General features: G+C 47.1%; 1 pseudogene; it reads right to left on the bottom strand.

Annotated features, from left to right (window-relative positions):
* Nucleotides 1-2,172: 2,172 nt before the first annotated feature.
* Nucleotides 2,173-10,484, bottom strand: LOC110554713 (cytochrome c-like; annotated as a pseudogene).
* Nucleotides 10,485-22,473: the final 11,989 nt, after the last annotated feature.

Raw genomic sequence — 22,473 nt, 5'->3', positions numbered from 1 at the left:
ATTGAGCACTCATAGACAGCTATAGGTCTTCTCATCTCTATCAGTCCGTCTAACCCTCACAGATCCCCATTTTACATATAAGAAAAGAGACCAAGTGCCTTATCCGAGAGCAAGCCCAGCAAACCGCCAGAACAAGATCTAACCCCTGCGTGTCCCCAGCCATGCTGTTCTCTATTTCATTTACTTCCTCTTGCCTGGCCTGTCCGTTTCCTCAGATCCTGTTCAAGATGGCAGAATGATGGTTGTGGGTGAGCTGTGGGGCGTGTTGAGTGATGGGAGTGTGCTGTCATTTCCTGTTCAACTTGGTCGGTGCTCGTGGAAAAGAATAAGAAATGGGACTGGCGGTTCCAGACGTTTCTCTCTGGGCCAAGCAGAACAGGGTTGCAATTTTACTATCCAGTCCTTCCAACCCAAACTTCTCTCTTAATATTTCCTCTTTCTTTTTAAAAATATAAGTCCATTGTAGGGAAAATTATGGATCCCTAACTTTTGTAGATTGATTGAACTCTATAGGGTCATTATGATTTAAGCTGGTGCATGACTTCATTCTTTTCTGAAGCCATTTTTCAGAAACAGACTTATAAAAATTCAGCACTAGAATTAACCAGTAAGGATTGGAGAAATTCTTATCTGTATGGATACTGAGCAAATGTATATAAAAATGCAATGTGTTTCATTTTTAAAACCCAGGCATGAAATTCACTTAGACTTTATGGAATATCTAAGGCAAATGAAATTCTAATTCAACTGTTTTCATTCAAAAATTCGTGGAGTTTAAAGTTATTTAAATAAATAACCCGAAAGAAGGGTTAGAAGTTTAGAATGGTGCCTTTCTGAATAATAAAGAACATTGAATTTTTAAAAAATTAAAAAAATTATTTATTACAATTTATTCACTTTGTCTCCCAGTTGTAGGCTCCTCCCTCATGCCCTCTCAATCCCGCCCTCCCTCTCTCTTCATCGATTGCATTTTTAACTGAGGTTTCATTGGTCTTACTAAAGTCTGAACAATATTCAGAACTGTTACTAAATGGAGCTTATGTTCTTTTGACTTTCCTCCTCTCAGATCAAGAAGATTCTTCAAACAGAGCTGAAGAGGTGGCCTGATGAGGAGCTAGAGCCCTTTTCTTTTCTTCTTTCCTTCAGTCCGCTTCCCTCTCCTGATGCCTAGCACCCCTCAATGCACATCCCCACTATCGCCTTCATCCAGAGACTGGTCCAAGATGATGGGAACACAGACAGGCACCTGGCCAATGGGTAACCAATTTCTATAGCTGAGCTACCCCATCTTCTAGAGTACATTACCTCCAGACAAAGAGGCTGAGCCATTTTATGAACTGACAGTAATGGGCTGAAGGTCATGGGGGCTGGGGTTGGAGTCAGCCACCTGAGCTCTGTATGCTTAGTTCATATTGCTTCCATAAATTCTATGGAATTCTACGGATCACCTAATGGCCTGTTTCTGTGTGTCTCTGCACATTGGGACCTGTCCCAATGGCATGAGGCTGCATCTTATTCATTGTGTCCCGGTTGTTAGCATGGGGCACACCCAAAAATAATAATGAAAGTAAAATTGATCGAACACTTGTAATATTCCAGTGGTTTACAAAATCAGCTTGTTAATTATCAAAATAATTTTAGGAGGCAAATCATATTGTAATGCTCAAAGACATCGAGTGCATCACCCGGAGATGCACGAGTAAAGAGACAGGAAATCTCAAGTTTGAAGCCAAGTGTCCTGACCCCAAAGATTAGGAATAGAGCTCCAGCACATGCTGACGAGCCCCCTGTGTCCTTCTGAGATTTCCCCAGGAGCTCTGAAATTTCAGATGCTCCACTGCACACTTCCTGAACCACTGGGTCACTGAAGCACTGAGGAGGACACATATTGTTCCAAAACCTTCCGGGATTGTAAACTCTAGCACTAAACACCGCTGGGGTATTTGTTAAACATGCAAATCAGAACATCTCTTCTCATACATGGCCGTGATGCTTCAGGAGCTCCAGAGGTTTCTGTTTCAACTGCTACTATGTCTTGTATTTTGTTGTTGTTTTTAAATCACACCCACTATACTACAAGTCCATTTTACTTAAATCAGGACCGTCTAACAAAAGCATTGTTAGCCATCCATGATCTGAATTCTGTGTGTATGAATTAAATTATGGTACACATTAAAAGCCACGAGACATTTGTTTGTAATTATCACTAGCAGTCTTTTTAAGGTAATCTATTAGGTCTGTCCCTTTCCCCTTATTCTTAATCCCAGGGGAGATCACTTCTGTTTCAGGGGTGTGCTTTCTGTAATTCTCCAAATTCTCCCTCAGGTATACTCTCCCTGGTGATGCCTTTGTTCTTGTCATCTATGTAAGAGAATCCAGCAGCTTGACCTTTCTTCCGCCCAAACAGACCATGGAGATTTGGTCCAGTCTCATGCTTGCCTCCCTTTTCCACCATGTGGCCCTGAACATGCTTCTGAACAGAAATCTTCTTGCCTTTCTCAACATCATCCGGTTTTAATTTGCTCCCGGCTGGTTAACACTGTGAATGCTACAACCGGAAGACTGACTTCTGCTCTCCTGGGTCAACACCACAAAAGCTATCACCCAAAGACTGACATCTGCTCTCACAGTCCTTGTCTTAAGGAAGGCTGGGAACTACTTCTAGAGTGCAGGCTTCAAGACAGGTCTTAGCTGGGCACACCTTTAGCACCAGCTCTTGGGATGCAGAGGCAGGCAGAGCTCTGTGAGTTCACGGGCAGCCTTGTCTACATAGTGAGTTCCAGGCCAGCCAGGGCTACATGGAGAGAACCTGTCTCAAAACAAAACAAAACAAAACACCCAAAGTATGTCTTAATTTTTAAAAATCTAATGCATAATAATTTTATTAAACGCATTCCATCCACACAGTTTCTGTTTTTAAATGATTATAAGCTATAAAAATGCAAAGTGATAGGCTTTCTAATGACATTTTTGTCCAAGTGTGTTTGGCTGTGTGTTCTCCCTCTTGCTCCTTCCCTTCTGCTTCATGTTATACATATGTACATGCAACACACACACACACACACACACACACACACACACACACACACACTCACACACACACTCACTCACACATATGGCCTGGATCCCACATATGAGAGAAGACATGGATTTGTCTTTCTGGATCTGGCTTCTTCACCTAATGTGCTAACCCCCAGTTCTACTCATTATCCTGAAAACGACACAGTTTTGTTCTTTGTGGCTGAAGAAAACACGATTATGTGTACACCACCGAGCTGAAGTAGCTGACAGCTCCTCACCAGGCCTGACAGTGCCTGGGACAAACCCTGATGTCATGACACTATTAGCTGGCCTTGGGCATTCTATGAACTTGAGCCAAAATCTGACTCAGCAGCATGACAGCAACTCCTGAAGAAGCACAGAAGAGCATGCTGCAGGTACTGGGGGGGGGGGGGGAGGGCGGGGCTGGCTGGGGCCTTACCAGCCTCCTCCTGGGGGCCTCCAGATTGCCATCTGCCAACTCTTTTCCATGTGAGTGTGAGTGTGCTCATGCGTGTGTGTATATCTGCACACACACAGAGACAAAGCAAAACAGATAATCTGGATTTTACCCAGATCTCCAGGGCATCACTGAGCAGCCCAGGGGTCCCAGACTCCCAAGTGCTGTGATTACAGGTGTGGTATTTTTTATGTGCCTGAAAGAAAGCATTGTGTAGCCTGTCCCTGACCTCCAAAGGGCTGGTCCTGCTCCTCCTTTTCATAATCCCCTATTTTGTCGCTGGCTCTCTGGAGGCTGGCTGGCTCATTTCTGAGCAATTGAAGGATCTTCATTTCACCGGCTTCTCATGCTTCCTGTGTGCTCACGGACCTTTCCTGAGTTGCAGAACGAAATGCCCACTCTCAGGTTCAGCTTCATTCACACACGAGAGGATAACATTTCTTTCTTGCTGCTCTCTTCTCTTCCCCCTATTCTCATCCCCCAAGAAAAGCCCCTGCATCTATTTATGGACAGTGTTCTAGAACTTACCCTGCCAAAATGATTTTCCTAATGGGAAATCTAATGGGGCCTCCCACTGACAGAGAAGACCACCCCATCTGCAGCTAGGGACGGGAGACACTCCCAGCCCAGATGTAAAGAAATGTAGCAGATCATGGCTTGGTGTATATGCATTGCTTATTTAATATTTGAGCATCTTTTTTCTGAAGAGATTTCTATTGAGCTCACTGGTGGAGTCAACCATCTGGAAAACATCAAGCCTCACCCCACTGAGGTAAACCCCTATTGCGTCTTTTCCCTTTAATGTGAGCCCAGTGGGCATGCAGCGTGTATCTCTGTTTAGCACAGTTCCTTGCCAAGGCAGTTCTCAAACATATGACACTCTCTAAATAAATCAGTGCTGTACAAACCCGTTGGCCACCCTTCCTAATTGATGCTAACAGAAAATGCAAATGGGGGCTCTGAGGAGCCTCATGGCTTCATGATGGGAGGTCCTTTTTACATTCTGAAGCAGTGGGTTGCAGCATAAGGGAGTTAAGCAGTGTTGGAGCATCATTCGCTGGCCCGGGTGCAGCTCAGTGGCGCAGTGTGTGCAAGTACACAGTGAGGATCTGGGTTTACGCCAGCATCCTGCCCAAAGAAAACCCCCAGATCAACTGCTTAATTTCTGTTAAATGGTGTTTTTGTTTTTTTAAACTTTGAGTCAATATTGCTCAAGCTAGAGAATTAATCCTTGCTCTAAATTTACAAGCGAAACTATCCATTCTCAAGGACACAGCGGACAGCATACCAGCTGAACCAATATATATTGAAAAGCCAACTATCCTATTCATGATGGATGGACTAAGATGAAATTTTATTATGTAAATGAGGAAAAGGTTCGTGTTTGTTATTATCCTCTTGTTTTGAAATGTCCATAAAGTTCATTTCTGTTCTCTGACTGTTTAGGATGTGGTCGGGTTAGCCAGTGGCCTGCATATACAGCAAAAATAGCCACATTTTTATTAAATTCTGCCAGTTACATGCTTAGCTTACTGATAGTCAGGGATGTGGCTACTGGAGAGTGCTCGGCCCTCTCCTGAGAACATTCTGCTCAGCACATGCAGCTAGCCCTGGGGGAAGAGGATACTGGGCACTGCACTCTGCCCACGCCTAACAATAATACTATTCAGGCCACTGCATAGAAAAATTACCCAGTAGTGTGGAGATGAGCTAGTTTTCTTCTGTGCTCAGTCAGTACTGCAACAGAAGTATTGAAAAAGCGACTCTAGGTAAAGGGGCTAGAAGTGAGATTAAGCTGTGAGGGAGAGCCAGATGGTGTTGGAGCATTGGGAGACAGAGGCAGGCAGATCTCTGCAGAGTGAGTTCCAGGATGGCCAGGGCTACACAGAGAAGACTGGGTTGTTAGACTTTTTGGAAGAAGGTTTTGTTTATGTGTGTGGGTGTTTTGCCAGCATGCATGTCTGTGCACCATGTGTGTGCTTGATGCCCATGGAGACCAGAAGAGGACCTCAGATCCCCTGAACCTAGAGATACGGATGGTTGTAAAACACCATGTGGGTGCTGGTAACCAAGCCTGGGTCCTTTGGAAGACGAGCCAGCACTCTTAGCTGCAGAGTCACCTCTCCAGCCCCTTGCTCTCCTTTGGAGGTGAATCATCAACAGAAGGAAGCATGATGCTGTTATGAAGTGGTTTGTTCTCCAAAGAGCAGCTACTCTCCTGTCATGTACACTCTTTCTTCTCTAGTGTCATGGCCTTGCTATTCCAAGGTAAAGGCTTCTATGAGGGCAGCAGACAGGTTTGGCTCTGTAGGCAAGGCATCCATGAACAAGGTTATTGCAGAATGCCTTATAGTCCTATCCTCGTTGTCCATCTCCTTCCTGTACACTAATGCCATTCTCTGTCTGCCTGCATCTTTGAGACCCCTGCACGTGTTGCTTCGTGATCTTCATTTCTGTCTTTTGTAACAGTGCCGTTCTTTGTCAGCCCATATGGCAGCTCATCTGGCATGGAGCTGAGCAGTAATTTACTGTCAGCATGAGGTTACAGAAAAGCGTTTTGTTAACACAAGGACTGAAACATTGTTAGAATCCAGGTGTGGTATTATGTCGTGTTTGTCTTATAAACTGGGGGCTGACTTAAGATAGCTTTCTTTCTGTTCCCTAAGATAATTAGATAAAAACAGATGAGCAGATATTGTCTAATCCCAGGTTTTGGACACTTCTAAATACATGTTTAAATAAAGTAACATATCTCAAAAGAGAAGTGACCCAAGATAGAATGTAAATTTCTCCTTTTTTTCTGCAGGAAGAACTTCGGTTGTGAAACAGCTAGTGAGGAGATTTTTACCAGAAGGGTTTTTGGAGGAGAAGCCCAACCCACTCACTTCATGAATATGCATGCGCAGAGAACTTTGGAGTTTGTGTGTGGTGGGGAAGGTGTTGAGCACTGAATGAGAGGCTGAGACCTGCTTCTTCCTGCTCTCGAGGACCTGGAAGAGCCGACAGACCAAGTTATGACACCACCACATGAGGAGCTGTGCCAGTGTAAGGCGATGCAGGAACAGAAGTGTGGACCCGAGCAAAAGGAGGCTTTCGACCTCGAGCCTGCGGCCTGCTAGCTCGTGCACTAGGTCCAGGCTTTTAAGTGATTCCTTAGGATTTCCTAAACACACGATCATGCTGTCTTCGAAGACCGTCTTTTCTTCTTTTCCAATTCCTATGCCATTTATTCATTTTTTTTCTTGTCTTACTGTGTTAGCTAAGGCTTCTAGTACAGCGAGTAGTCACAAGCTCTCGACTTTTGGTTAATGCTCTTTAATGATTTAAGGAAGTTGTCAAACGCTTTTTATGTTGCTGTTGGAATGATCACATGACATTTTTCCTTTTCAGCTTGCTGGTGTGGCTGGACACTGGGACTATCTTGATTGTTGGCCTGATCAGGTTGAGAGACACTCAGATTAGCACAGCACATTTTCAGGCCCATCCCTCGGGACATTTCCAGAGCTCAGGGGAATCTGACTTAATAAAGGGCTTTTCACAGGCTCAGACTCTGAAGAGCCTGCTGGGAGATGCTGGAATTATAGGAGGTGGAGACAGGTTGGAGAAATATCACCAGAGAGACCCTTTGAAGGGAGTGCCTTGGCTCTGACTACACTGTTTCACTCCCTCTGCTCTGTGCCCATCATGAGGTGAGCGGGCCTGCCTGACTGCAGACTTGCTGCCATGATGTTGAACCTGACCATGGGCACAGGAACAAGGGAACCAAGTAACTGTGGTCAAAAAAACCTCTGAAACCGGGAGCCAAAACAAAACTTTCCTCCTTTTAAATCACTTCTATCGGGAATTTGTCACAACAATGAAAAACTACCACAAATACCTCAACTGGTTTTTATCTATCAAATAAGCCTAGGATGAAGCCTACTTAATCACAGTCTGCAAGACTTTTCAAAGGTTGTTGTGTTTGTTTGTCTTTTCCCAGCAATGTGAAGACTTAAGCCTAGTTCCTTGTTCATGCTAAAAAGCAATCTGGGTCCACGCTATAGCCACAGCACTGGTTTGCTAACTAATACACACACACACACACAAACACACACACAAACACACACACACACACACACACACACACACACACACACACACACACACACACATCTTAGGGCTTTTGAGTCTGTGCCCTTAAGATGAACTGATAATATTTGCCTCATAGACTCTTATATAGACACAAGTTTATTAAATTCTCTAAATATTTCTGGCATTTCTGGGGTCTATTACTTTTACACACTTGTTTATAAAACTCACCGCTGCTCACTTGGATCATCACAACAGCCTCAAAACTATTGGAGCAGCAAGAGCTGTCTGAGAACCTTGAGTCTGAGAACCGAGGGGGAATCTGAAGTTTTACACTGCATGAAAACCAACAAGGAACCTGAATGCTAGGAGCTTCGTGGATATGGACAGATATGCAAGACTTGGCTTTCTAGCTGCCAGCATGGCAAGCCAGGACACTTTCCCATTGTCTCTGCTTTCCAAGTCCCACTGAGGCATTGTGGAGTGACTCAGGTATGTGCCACACAAATACCGGTCTTCTGCCTCTGCAGAGAAACCCAAGCCTAAAGAACCTAGTTTTCCCAGGGGCGTGGCACAATGGCTTTCCCCTTGCTCCCGGGACTAGCCCTCTGTCCTCTAAAGATGTTTTCTATACAAATGTTCTTACCAAAGTAAACCAACACACACCTGTAACCTCAGAGGCAGAGGCAGGTGGATCTCTATGAATGTGACATCAGCCTGGTCTACAAAGCAAGTCCAGAACAGCCAAGGCTACACAGAGAAATCCTGTCTTGAAAAACAAAAGCAAAAACCAACCAAACAAACAAGGACAGTTACTATTTCACTCCTCCCAATAACTGCCTAAATCCAAATCAGGTCAACCAGCAGCCCTCCTTACCGGAAGAATAAAGCCAAGTTCCTTGAGCTGGCACTGCCTTCTCCAGCCTCATTGCTCCCTCCTCCCACCTCAAGCATGGATGCCAAGCACCCTGAAACCCCTCCAGCAGCCTGTGCTCATCTGTCCTCCAGGTCTTGACTTGGGTTGTCTTCTATGCCTCACGCCTTCCTAGTCAGCTCCTTAATGCCAGATGCTGTAGTTTTCTTATATTTCCCAGTCTCTAGAACTGTGAGCCAAAGCAAACCCATTTTCCTTATAAATTACCCAGTTTCCAGCATTCTCTTACAGAAACAGAAGATAGACTAAGGCACTATCTAATTTCACTTCTCTTCCCGAAACAGACCCAAAGAGAATGAGTCACAGCACGGCGTAGCTTTGCATGATACAGCTTTCCAAAATGCTGTGAACAACGACTAATGCATTCCAGAAACACTCTGGTCATTTGATCGTTTTGTGTGATTCATCAGCTTTGAAAGGGCCTCAGGAGTTGCTGCCTGATCCTCTTACACGGGTCCTGGTTTTTGGTTTTGTTTTCTATGAAATAAAGTTAATGGCATTAGCCACTGATCTGGCCCTGAGAAGGGAAAATGAAGAGAAATAACAGCAGGCTTACCATGCACTGGAGAAAACAGATTGAAAAATCTGAGACAGACCAACTTGGTGAACTAAAGAGGCCGAGTAATACCCCTTGGTGTCTCCTTTTGAACTATGTGGCAATAGCTCTTCCTGGTAAGACCAGTAGGTTGACATTTTGGTCTCATATTCTCAGAACATGGCTCTGGCCCCATCTTCTACCTCTCAGCTGCCCTCTATTTGCCCATGTGACCTCAGCTCCCTCCATACTGCCTGATGGGCATTCTCAGTGCCCATCGGCTCCTTGCTGACCTGAGGATTTGGGGATAGAGTCCTCCTAGGCTTGAGGGTGTATGTCTGTGCATGTCTGTGCACCATGTGTGTGCTTGATGCCCATGGAGACCAGAAGAGGACCTCAGATCCCTCAGATCCCTCTGGATGTCAGAGCTGTGAGCAGCCTCCATCTCACAGAGACGGCAGAGTAGGTGTGGTAGCCGTCTGTTGGTGCCTGAGACAGTCTGCTCATACAGAGAAAGGTGTTTGCATTCGATTTTCGGGTTTCCCATCCATGGTCAACTGGCCTCACTGCTTTGGCCTGAGGTAAAGCAGCACATGCCGGAGCAAAGCCATTTACCTCACGACCAGGGAACCAAAGACAGGAAGCAGCTGGTACCAAAAGCACACCCCTCATGGCATAGCACATCCCTCCTGGTCGCCTTTAAAAGTCCCACCATCCCCCAACAGTAACTCACTGAAGGCCAAACCTTTATCACATGGGCTTTGTTGGGAGCATTCAGTATCAAACAGCAGCAGCTGGAAGGAGAGAAACATCTGGAACTCAGTCTGGTTCCCCCTGATTATCTTTTTCCCAACTGAGCTGCAAACCTTTTCCTTGAAAGAATTTCATCCCTTGCTCACACTATCTCTAGCATGCTAGTTCATGTCCACAAAAAATCTGGAAGTTGATGTGGTAAAAATCCAGGCATTTTTAAGTGAAAAGTAGGTCACTCACCAACCGTCGGCACAGAACTCAGATGGACTGTGAAACCCACAGTGAGCTAGTCAGCAGCCACCCCTTTTCCCCACCCATCTGGACTCACAGGTCTGTTCTGACAGTGATGTATGGTCACTGGAGGGGCACAGTGGGGGACATGGCATGGTTAAGCAATAAAATCCCATTTTCCATAGAGATCCTTGATAATGTGATACAGGAAATGTCATGGAGGGCATACTGGGGCCCGAAAAGCATGGTCTCAATGGATTTTATTGTTTTTATTCTGCTACCACAAAGTAGAAGCAAATAAACACTATTTTATGCTGCCACTGACCCATGGAGGCACACAAAGCCGATTGCAGCGTGCTTAGAGTGGGGGCGTGGAGAGGATGTCGGGACTCGGGCATAGTGGTGGCCTGCAGCGCAGCCACGGCGGTGAAGCCCTCTGTGCAGGGAGATGTGATATATTCCATGTTGTTAAGAATTAGCTTATTGAGAGCCAGTTGCTGACGTTTTGGTATTTCAACCCTCAACTTTGAGGATTTGCAAGACGACTCAGAGGTTAATATTAAGCATGCCAACAAAAGAATTCATATAGTGGTGTGGAGTACAGGGAATTCAGATGACAATAGAAAATTCCAGACGGAACCCGGACAGAGGCACTTCCCTGAACCATGTCCAGCATAGGATTTTGCCAATGTTAGCAAGAAAGCTGTCAGAGCCAGCGGCTGTGGCTAAAATCAGTTCTCTCTGCGGGGATAGATCATGAAAGAACCTGTTTATTTCTCATCCCTGACTGCTGTGAATTCTGTGTCCTCCCCAGGCCACCACTCATCTTGCCCACTCAGGTCCAGAATAAAGGAGTAGTTCCTGTTTGGGACGCTGTTGTCATAGCAGAAGGTGGAGGGACAGAGTGACAGGAGAGCTTTTAAAGAGCCACTCCTCCCCAGCATCTCCATGCTAACTCACATTTCATTGGCCAAAACAAATTCTAGCTCCACCTACAATGGGGCAGGAAATTCTGTCTCCTGGGGACATAACCCTTAGGTTGGGATTGAAACACGTGAAATAGGACTATGTTGGTAGCAAAATAGTGTAGTGGAGAAACGGCAGTATTCATAGAACCGCGTCGTCCATTAACAGCGGCCTAGTCCTGTGGCTTAATCAGAGCACGCTCATTCAACGCTTACACTGGCTGCAAAGAGACTGTACAATCTCACTCAAAATGAGCAGTCATTTCTAGTTATTTCTTTTGTGATTCGAAAATTTAGGCATTAGGAACGCACTTAGCAATTAGTAGGATCTGATAGGGGCTGGGGAGATGCTTACCAGTTAGGTGCATGCCGTGCAAGCACGAGGACCTGAGTTAGGTCCCCAGCACCTGCAAAAATGAAGCGTGTGGTACCATGTGCTTGTAGCCCAAGAACTAGGAATGCAGAGGCAGGAGAGTTTGATGGCCACCAGTCTAGCCAAAGAGTCCACAGGAGGTGTGATCTCAAAAGTTAACACAGGGATCCGTAAGGGAAGAGACTCGATCTCTGATCTCTGTGTGCAGCCTCCATGCCAGGAGTTTTCAACCTGTGGGTCAGGACCCTCATCAGATATTTACATTACAATTCATAACAGCAGCAAAATGACAGTTACAAAGTAGCAATGGAGTAATCTTATGGTGGGGGTCACCACAACTTTAGGAACTGTATTAGAGGGTGGCAGCCCTAGGGAGGTTAAGAACCATGGCTCTACACACCCATGAACATGTGAACATGGGTCTCTCTCTCTCTCTCTCTCTCTCTCTCTCACACACACACACACACACACACACACACACACACAGACCTCACTCACATGGCAAAAGCAGACGGGATCCTGAAAGAAGGAAAACAATCCCAATTGTTTTCCTCAGAGGAGACACCCTCAGAGGAGTGTCTCAGAAGATGGGCCCGAGATCTGCCAGCTGTAGAAAGCCCTGGAGTGTGGACGCGATGTGCATGTTTCTGGGCTTGACCTGAGATACACTGAACGGAGGCCTCAGGTACAGAGGCAGGCTCTCCATTGAATTAGGATTCCAGACGCGATGCCGACGCCCAGCCTAGCTTTCTCCCCAGGCCCTTAGGGTTTTACTACAAAGCCCAGTCCGTTCTCAAACTCAGAATCCTCCTGCTCCTTCAGCCTTCCAAATGCTAGGATGACAAATATCCACCACCATGACTCACTCTAGGTTTTTCTAATGCAGAGCAGCTATGGAAACTTGCCCCTCGGAAAGCCCTGGGCTTCGGCAGGGTCCGCTCCAGCCAGCATGTGCCCCGCTGAGTGCTGGCATCTCTACATCTGCTGTACCCTGGGCCTGTAGGGTGCCACACGCAGAGCCAGCCCCCGTGCCCAGCCAGCGCCCATGCTCTCAGTCCTGGGCCGAGAATCCTGCTGGGCCTTGGGGTTTCCTGGCAGGAACAGGAGTGGGGAAGCTTTCTATAGAATAGTTTCTAATGAGGGGCTCTGTCCCCTCCTTTAAATACATTTTAGTTTATATACTTGACTATTTTTCTCATAAATTGGCATCTGTGAATCATTTTCTTTGTCTATTTTTAGAAAGAAAATATGACTGCATTGAACGATGTTCTCATTAAAGAAAACCCCTCTTATAATAGTAACAATTGTTTAAAAACTTATATTGTTAACTGTTTTTATTCAGCAAGGGGCAGTTGGAATCAATCCTACAGTAGACACTTAACAGTGAGTTTTCAAGCCTGATCTTTGTGAGATTTACATTTGGCTAGATATTGCAGTTGTTGGCTGCTAAGATGAAAATGAAACCCTGTCCTCCAGGGCTCTGCCTGGGACATTCTAGGGTGCTTCCAGGAGAGCAGTCTTGCCTCACCAGGGCAGACTTTGGAGTTGTCTTGCAATGAGAACCATGGTGCCACCTGATTCCTTGAATCCAATATACCCCGGCTTCGAAAGGAAAAATTCCCGTTCTTGTGGGGCACAACTGGGCCAAGCATGGTGAGAGAGGCTGCCCTAAAGTAGGCTCACTCCAGGAAGTCCAGCCCCTTCAGTGTGTGCCATGGTCGTGTGTGGGGTGATAATGACCTTGACCCCAAGCCCTTTAGAAGCCTTGGCAGGCAGATTGCTGTTAGGCAGCTTTATTCAGCTCTGCTGCCCCTACAGGACTATGTGAGGGCGCTTCTGGGGGCGGGAGACTTGGTAATGATGACTTTGCCATCTTTCCCATTGCCCAACTCACACCTCACATACCAGCAGCTACTGCCTCAGTAGTCAATGTTAACATCTCGGCGATTGCTTTGAAGTTATTTCCATCTTTATAAAGCCATGTGTATGGTAAAAACAAGAAGCAGACAAATTACTGCAACATTTAGTTGAGGAAAAGGAAAGGTTGGAGAGAAGGAGGGAGAGAGAGAAGGAAGAGGGAGTTGAGAAGTAGGGTGGGGACTAAGAAGTCTGAGATGGAGAGAGAAGTTGGGAAAGAGAAGAGAGGGAGGGAGGGAGGAAGAAGAGATGAAGGGAAGGAAGAAAGAAGAAAGGGAAGGAGGGAGGCAGAAGAAGCGAGAAGAATGGAAGAAAGGAAGAGATGAACGAAGGGAGGGAAAAGGGATGGGGAGGGAGGGAGAGCAGAAAGGAGGCTGGAAAGGAAGAAGGGAGGAAGGGAGGGAGAATGGAAAGGAGGAGGGGAGAAAGGATGGACGGGCTTAGGGGGAACATGTTCCTGCCCCTCTGCTCTGCCCTGAAGTGCCAGCTTCATGGTCCTCCCCAGCCTGGCCCACATACCCCGGGTCCATGTCTCTCTGACACCGGATTCTTTTCATCCTGACTCCTACACCCTGTGAGTTAAGTACAGGTAGAACTTTTTCCCAAGGTGAGGGAAAACTAGCCCAAGAAGCTTCTGGCTCCCCAGAAGCTCGCTCTGAAAGGACAGAGGGCAGGGGAGACTTCACCCTCCTGTGGTGTCATGCAGTTGTGAGGGTCACTCCCTGGGAAGGGCAGGCTGCCTTCGACCCAACTTCAGAGCTGGCCCTTGTCAGCATAGTGTCCAGGGAGTCACGCGAGTGGCGACCCCGTGCCAACCGCAGGCTCTGGTTTATGTTCAGCTAATGGGGGCTTCGTTTAGTTTCTTGGGATTAGAATGTTTCAATGCTGCCTTATAAAAAATATTCCATTCTGATTTGTGGGCAGAGAGCTACGTGCAGAAAAGCTGTGAGGTGGGGTGCCAGCTCCCTGCATTCCTGTCATTGTCTTTAATTTCTAAAGACCAGTGGGCAGACGTGGCACTCTACAAATACACAAAGACAAGGCCCTGGCCTCCTATCAGAAAAACACACCCTAATGAAAATAATCCAAGCAGAAGCCTAACAGACAGTTTGAGAGGGCAGGGAAGGGGGTGGTGATGTCTAAAGCGTTTCTGTTTTTGTTTTTGTTTTGAGCTGGAAGTGACTGGAAGAGGGGGGAGCCAACTACATCCTGAGTTTGCTCTGTGTTTAATCTTTCCAGACTCTTGGTCTCAGGAGGTCACTGGATTCAAAAGCCAAGTTGCTCCAACTGACACCCCCACCCCCATCCCCTGCAAAGAAATTGCTCTCTGTGGCAGCCAGCTCCTTTTCTCCAATGGCTGTGGCTGACCTCAGCTCCCGGACAAGTGTAGGCTTAAATAAGATAATTACTTTCTGAAGCTCTATGCCTCCTATAGGAAAGCTTCTAGAACGGAGAGCACCTCAGTGGACCACACCTGAAGTCCCATCCCTAATCTCTTTTTCCTTATTTCTTCCCGAGAAAGCTGCTCTCATGCATAGACCCAACGTCAGGCCTGGAGCTCCCAGAGACACACGCCAGTTACTTGGCACTGTGGCAGAGTTGGTTCATCAAGACGCATTTTATGAAAACCTCAAGTTATAACCCACATGTGCTGGCAGATCATTATGCTAAGACTCTAAATTGAAGCAGCGATGCACTTGGAGGCCGATCTATCATAATCTGGACATTTTTTCTTTTACTGGTCTATTTTAACAAGTGTAGGGAGGAAATCAAACTCGAAAAGCATAAACTGTTTTACATTTTGAATTGAACTTGTGTAAAAATGGAAACACTCCAAGATAAAGGAATACTGGCAGAAGAGGAAGGAAAGATGGGGCGGGGGATGTGGGAATACAAAGCTTCTGTTATGGCCTTTACATTTCCTGATTTAGCTCAGCGAAAAGGGGCAGGGGGAGCGATTGGAGGGAGCCAGGGTCCCTAATGAGAAAGATATGACAGAGGGGAGGAGGGCGGACATAGGGAGAGGAGATGGTGATGGAACTTGTATTGGGGAGAGGGGAGCTGGGGTGGGTAGTGAACCTTAAAACAAAACACTAACTAGTTCCCAGTAATTATCTCTGTGAAATTGCCAATTAGAATTATAGGTCACTTTTATTTTGTCTTGAGGCATTGTTGTATTTTCCAAACTCTCAATGGCAATGTTTTTCTTAATCCACCAAGTGCTTTATTTGTTGCTGTAGTACAGTAGTTTTTAAAATCTATCTTTTGACAATCTCCTTCCCGTACAGAATGCATTCTGGTTTTTCTTGATTCACACTCTCTTCTTTCCCTTCCACACCATCAACCACCCCACCCCCAAAATTCCTCCATGTATCAGGTCTCTCTATCATATTTTGTGAACCACTGAGTTTAACCAGGCTCATTTGTGTGGCCATGGGTTTGAAACTGCCTCATGGAGCCTGGTGGGCTGATGACAGTGGCAGGCCCTCTCCCAAAATCCATCAGTAGCCAGTAGTTAACCTAGAGAATCAGGGCCCTGAACATTTTATCTTTAAAAGAGCCTCTGACTCCAAAGGCAACAACTTGACTTCTGAGCTCGCGCGCTCACGGTGGGTAGAGGTCAGGGTCATTCAACAGCAGGATTTTGTGAGTGTTAGCTACTCTTGGGCTCGCAGATAAATGGTTTTCTATGTTCCAGTGTTCAAGGCTTCAGTAACATGAGACACTGTGGCAATGACCCATTGTTGAGCGTTATCACCACCATTCACAAGGTCAAACCCATCTTAGCACGAGGAGTGCTTTATACCTGTGTCCGGCTGTAGGAGCTCCACAGAGTGGAGGGTGCCCTGCCACAGGATCGGACTGGCTCACCCTGGCTGCAGTGTGAACTGCAGTGGTCATTTTAGGAGCCAGCCCAGGTGGAATATGAGCCGTGCCGTGGCCTGGCTCGGGAGGAGAGAACATCCGGAAGCTTTGGATACCCACTGTATAGCCCAGTGGCTTCTTGGCACACAAAGGCCATCCTTCTGTCAGTTTGTGGGTAAAAGGTGCCTTCAGAGGTGAACTCCAGATCTTTGTCCTGGCTCCCTGCCCCTGAGCTGGTCACTCTGTTCTTCCATCTGAAACCCTTGGAATTAGGGGTTGCTTAGGTAGTGGAAGCTGCTCAAGTTGGCTTGTGAGCACGGCTCAGAGCATGAACCATTTCATCTGCTTGCTTCCTTTTAAACATCTGGTCGGCTAGCTAGAGACCCAGGCATCTAGAGCCTGTAGAAAAGAGAGCTCGTGGTGGGCAGGCTGGAAAGGCAGCTGCTTGAAGGCCAGTCTTCAAGCCAGTGGGGATCCGGGGAAGGGTCCAAGGAAAGGGCAAACAAGGATGTTTGGTGAGGGTGTCTAGCTTTCCCTCCACGCCTCTCTCTCTCAGAGGAGCACTCTGCCTTCCTCCGTGTGAAGGAAGCTCATGGGAACATGCTCGGCACCCAGCAACCCACTGGACCAACTCTCTAAGACCACCGGCTCATCTTCCTGTTCCTGCCTTCCTTCGGGCCGGTGGTCCTGCCCCTGCCTCCAGGACACCACCAGCTACTGTCTCTTTGATAACCTCCCTACAGTCCTTTCCCCCTTTTCTCTCACACTTCCCAACTGTCTCTTTACTGCCTCTCACCTGCCATCTGAGCAAACAAGCCACAGAAGGTCCCTCTAAAGTCACCTCTCACCCAGCCTTGCTGGCCTGGCTCAGACATTCTTCTGGGAAGAGCTACTTCCCGCGTATGTGGATGTGGGTAGCTTTTTCACCTTTTCTCCACCTGCTCCATCTGGCTTCTGATCCCTGCTGGGAAACTACTCTTGCCCAAATCACCAGTGGTACTGTGACAAAGTGCAGTGGGAACTGCAGGCCTTGGCTTGCCTGGCTTCCTTGAGTCCTTGACCATCATGACCTTGGCTTCTTGGGTCCCGCTGTCCTTGAAGAGACACACCCACTGTCCTCACAACCCGGCCTCCAGTGTCTGTGTTCAGCATGGCCTTCCTTGCTAAGCTGGCCGCCATGTACCCAGACGGGAGTTACCTATCACCGACACAGCAGGCAACATTTTCACAATGGAAACTGTCTTGTCACTTCTGAGGGTGAATCTTCCCATTTCTTCCTACCTTACAGCCTGATGCCAGTGTCCTGGGGCTTCTGTATGTGCAGATGCCTCTCCTGGGAAGCGCTCCTCTTTCCTGAACCCTCGGACCCTTCACCTGTGAGGGCACTGCTTACATTCTTCAGGTCTTCGATTGCCCATTTTTCTCCTGAGACACCCAGACTTGACACCCAGACTTGATCTGGATGCACTCATAATCTCTCATGCTTTCATTTGTAACTCACAATGAAGAATTTACCTTTTCCACTAAAGCCCACTGCCAGGAGCAGCGTCCTCAGTCTGGTGCGTTACATCCGCTGGCTCTGTGGCAGTGTGACCTGTGACACAGAGGGTGCACATCAGAAATGGGATTATATTCAGGCTGTGGAGGTGGCTCCGTGAGCAAAGCAAGTCTGATGATCTGAGTGCTGAGCCCAGAACGCAGGGAAAAGCCAAACCCAGTGACACAGGCATCTGTGAGCCCACGACAGCTTTACAGACATGGAAGGCAGAGACAGCAAAGACACCAGGTACTTCAGGGTCAGTAAGCCTGGCTTATACAGCAAAGAGACACTGTCGCACACAAGCTGTGTCACACAAGCTGAGTATCCTCCACATGGGAACCATGACCATCCCCCCTCTCCACATACACGATTATTGGGAAAAAAAATAAACAACCTATTTTCAACCAACACCCAGAACTCAGGAAGAAGCAGGGCTTATGTAGGGTCAGGGATCTCCTCCCCCCTTATCCCCTCAGGTCCTTGTTCTAAGATCCAGGCTAATTTCTCAGGTGGGCAGCTTTGCCTATCTTTGGCTCAGTTGCCGGCAGAGCAGCCATATGCAGACCCACCCTGGCTGTCTTAGTTAGGTTTTTTTTTTTTTTTTTTTTTTTGCTGTGAAGAGACACCATGACCATGGCAACTCTTATAAAAGAATACATTTAGTCTGGGGCTGGCTTACAGTTCAGAGGTTTAGTCCATTGTCATCATGGCAGGAAGCACACGGGCAGACATGGTGCTGGAGAAGAAGCTGAGAGCTCTACATCTGCTTCCAAAAGCATCAGGAAAAGATCTGTGAGCCACGAGGCCTGATTTGACCGTCTGAGACCTCAGAGCCCGCCCCCCAGTGACTCACTTCCTCCAGGAAGCTACGCTTGCCACACCTCCTAAAACTGCCACTCCCTATGGGCCTATGGGGGCATTTCGTTCAAACCACCACACTGGCCCTTTTTCTATTGCATGTAAATTCATCTCTATGGGAAGATGTATTTGATCCCTTTCTCTTGTTTTTCAAGACAGGGTTTTTCCATGTAGCCTTGGCTGTCCTGGAGTTGCTTTGTAGACCAGGCTGGCGTCGAGCTCACAGAGATCCACCTGCTTCTGCCTCCTGAGTGCTGGGATTACAGGCCTATACCACCACACTCGGTTTGTATTTGACCTTTTAACACCAACAAAAAACAAGCTTTTTAAATATTTTTTATGGTTGAGGACATTCTCACATGTAAACATGAGTCACTCAGCACAAAGCACTCTAGGCTACTTCTTTGCAGTAAAACAAGCCATATTGCTATAGGAAATTCTTAAAAGCAATTTGGCTTATGCCTGTGTTTTTGTTTCCCTCTTTGGAGTTTAACTCTGCTGAAGAAAAATGTTTAACGCCAATGCTGTCACTTGAAAATGCATTTTCCAAAGGCTCAATGGTGGTTCCTTTTGCTTTGGCTCATTACTTTTATAGGTCCAAATACATATTCTTTGATGCTTTAATTGATGCTTGTGGCTAAATTATAAAAGCACAAAAATGTTTTAATCAGGCTTTAGGAACGAGTCACATGTTTTTCCCCTGCATTTTGTTCTCTGTTTGGAAGTCAGGACAGAGACTGGACCACAGTCTCCATGGACTCAGATCCTGCCCCCGGCTGGTGAAGGAGGAAGACGCCCTGCGCCGTTACTGCCTTCTTCGGTCCCTGTACTGTGCTGCGTTGCGCCATGAATCCTGTAGAGTTTGTGTCAGCACTACTCGAAGCGTTTGTACAGTTGTAGAGCTATGCTGAGATCTTCTTAAATGAGCAAACCTCTGTCCTGCTAACCCTCGGAACCAGGATTGCTGAGACCTGGGCTCCACCCGATTTCAACAGCTCCTCCGGGTTATTCCGGCACAGCACGAAGCCTGCCCACTGTGTGTGGCCAGCAGGGAAAGGAGAATGTCACAGTCCTTGCATGGGTGAGGCGTCAGCATCTTCTCTGTAGACGATGAGGCAGAGATGTGGGAAGATCAAACTCCTTACAGTTTTTATTTTCACCTTGATGCTAAAAAGGTGTATTCATTGCAAGTAGTCTCACAGAAGTAACTGCATCCGGAGTGTCATCCACGGAAAGCAGGCAGTTGGTGGCAGTGTCCAAGGATCTGTCCCTGAGCCTAAACAAGAACAAGTTCTGAAGTGAGCAGCCAGGATTAAGGGCTGAGTTTTACCGGCTGGGAGTCTCTCACAGGTTGCAAAGAGTCTGTTCATTTCTTGCAGTTTTCTGACTTCCCCATAAACTTCACAGAAATTGAGAACAGATCTGTAAGTAGGGCTGGCTCTCCCAGTCAGTGGATACTCACTGAACATTAGATACAGGTGAGCTAACTGACTGTGTCCTCCCATCAAACCTCCTGTGCCCACGGCTGCCCTGCTGTGCCCCTGCAGGAGTCCTGTCTTGGTGATTCCTTACTTAACAGTAACTGCTCAGTCAGGGGCCTGGCTCACAGCTGAGGCTCCTCCGTAGCCTCTGCTCTGATGCCTTTCACACGCCTGAGTCATAGAAACCATGTTAGGCAACACACAACCAATTAGATAAACATCGGTTTATTGCTTTAATACCTTTTGAAGTTCCGGTGAAGTTCAACTGTAGGCTAGTCACTGACTCTAACAGGACATTTTTAGTAACCTCCCAAAGTGGAGCAGATGGGTGTGGGCAGCCAGGTTTGCCTGCGTGTCCAGCGTATTTCTGGAATCATTGGTTGCGCAATGTTGAGAAAAAGCCTCATTTGGATAATGAGTTGCACGTGGTAAAATGGGGTTTTGTTGCTGTTAAGATAGTTTTCCTCGTGAGTTGGCATTCTTTCTCTTAAGCAGTCGGCAGGACAGCTTTCTCCTGAGCTATGCATGCCATCTTTACACAGCAAAATGGGGCACAGGGTATATTTGATTACATCTCTTGCTTCTTTGTGCATTTTTTAAAAAGATGAGGGCGTTTACATTCAATTTTTTGAGGCTCAGCAACATCTTTGTAGCTCCTCAGAGCTGTCCAAAGTTACCTTATAGATGAAAGTCTTAGATGAGAGTATAGTGCCCCATACTCCGGTCCTCTGGCCTTGAGAGTCGGAGCTCCTGTGCCGTACATCTCCCTACCCTGGTGTTTATGGTTTATGTGGCCATCGAGATCCCAAGAGCCTCTTGTTTAGGAGAGAAACTTCTGGAGCAGGAGTTCTGTTTATCCTGCTTAAATGAATCACAGACTGGGATTCCCCCAGAGCTGTCTCTCATACTCATGGAAGGGTGCAGGCAGAGAGTACTCCGCTAGGCAGTGGTGAGGAGCCCGAGGCCACTCAGCCTCATCTCACTGTGTGTCCATCACTGGTCCCTGGAAAGAATCCGGCCTTCCTTTGTACAGCCAAGGCCTGGCCCGCTTGTGCAGCATTGTCCAGCTTTCCTTTCGTCAGGTCTATTCCCAGAAAGCAGTTGCTCATTTAGATGAACTGCTGCTGGCATATGCTCATGTGAAGCTAACAAAGGGATTATTCTGGGGTGGGGCAACAGAGCAGAGAGGAGCGGTGGTTGCAGAAGAAGCCACCTTTCCTGTCATCTGGGGAAGTTGAGGCAGGGGACTCAATAGTTCTAGGTCAGTCTGGGCTACACTGTGAGATCCTGTCTCAAAGGAAAAATTAATAATAAAATCTCAGGTTATACCTCACAGACCCTGCCACTGTTTGGAGTAGCAAACTCTTTGAAGACCAGCACCCTTGGAGACAGTCTGGCAAGAACAGAGGTTTCTGGGAGAAATGGAACCACAGTAACAAAATTACATCTGATAAAGGAAACCTTCCCTTGCCTCCGGTCCTCTTTTTACCTCAGAACTAGCAGCAGCCCATCCATGCAGCAAGGCCAGCCTGGAGATCCATGCTGGGAATGCAGCTTCTTCCAGTGTCAGAGCTGAAGCTGCCAGGGCCATGCAAGTGTGGAGATGGAATGTCTGCAAGCATGTCTGTCATCAGCAGGGAGAAATTCAGTCCCCCCCTGCCACGAGGCTCCAAGTGGCTCCCCAATACTGCCTGGTCTCTCAGCAACTTGCTGAGCTTGGATTTTTCCAAGGTTGAATTTAATAATAATTTTTAAAAACCGTGAGAGGATTGTCAAGGAACGGAAAGAGCTAGAACTCAGAGTGCTGGCTGACGCTGATACCTGGAACTGGCCTGTTTTCAGAGGAAAACTGGCCCAGGAGTGATCATTATTTATTCCTCCTACTTGTGTTAGGATCAAGTGGATTGCTTTAAAATCTTCGTTTCTTAGCAGGAAAAATCATCACGCTAAGAAGGCTGCATGCTGTTAGTGTTCAGGCCAAACCTTCTCACGTGGTCAGCCTATGAGAGGATGTTTGCCGATTGCTTCTCCAGGGTCACTCCCAGGATCTCCCTCACCAGAGGAAACGATCTTCGCTCATCCCCAGACTCTTCTACCCTTAGGAGCAACCATGCCAGTCCTGACTGGTGACATGTCGGCTGAGTCTGCGGACCGGGGCTTCAGTACAGGCAGACTCAGGTAATCTGGGAAACGTGTCCCTCCTTTTATCTGTCTTTTTCTTGCAGTGTGGACGTGACAGTTAGAGGAAGAATACCTAAAAGATCCAGGGAGGCCACTTGTGGTGGCGCCCTTTAATCCCAGCGTTCGGGAGGCAGAGAGAGATTGATCTCTGTGAGTTAGAGGCCAGCCTGGTCTACAGAGCAAGCTCCAGGACAGCCAAAGCTACATAATAAAGAGACCCTGTCTCAAACAAAATCAAACCAAAGCAGGATGTGTGTCCTTGCTGTCACTTGA

The sequence above is a fragment of the Meriones unguiculatus genome, chromosome 6 (genome assembly GCF_030254825.1).
Source record: "Meriones unguiculatus strain TT.TT164.6M chromosome 6, Bangor_MerUng_6.1, whole genome shotgun sequence".
Classification (NCBI taxonomy): Eukaryota; Metazoa; Chordata; class Mammalia; order Rodentia; family Muridae; genus Meriones; species Meriones unguiculatus.
Note: the sequence above shows the minus strand (reverse complement) of the source record. Positions and strands in the feature narration are given on the sequence as shown.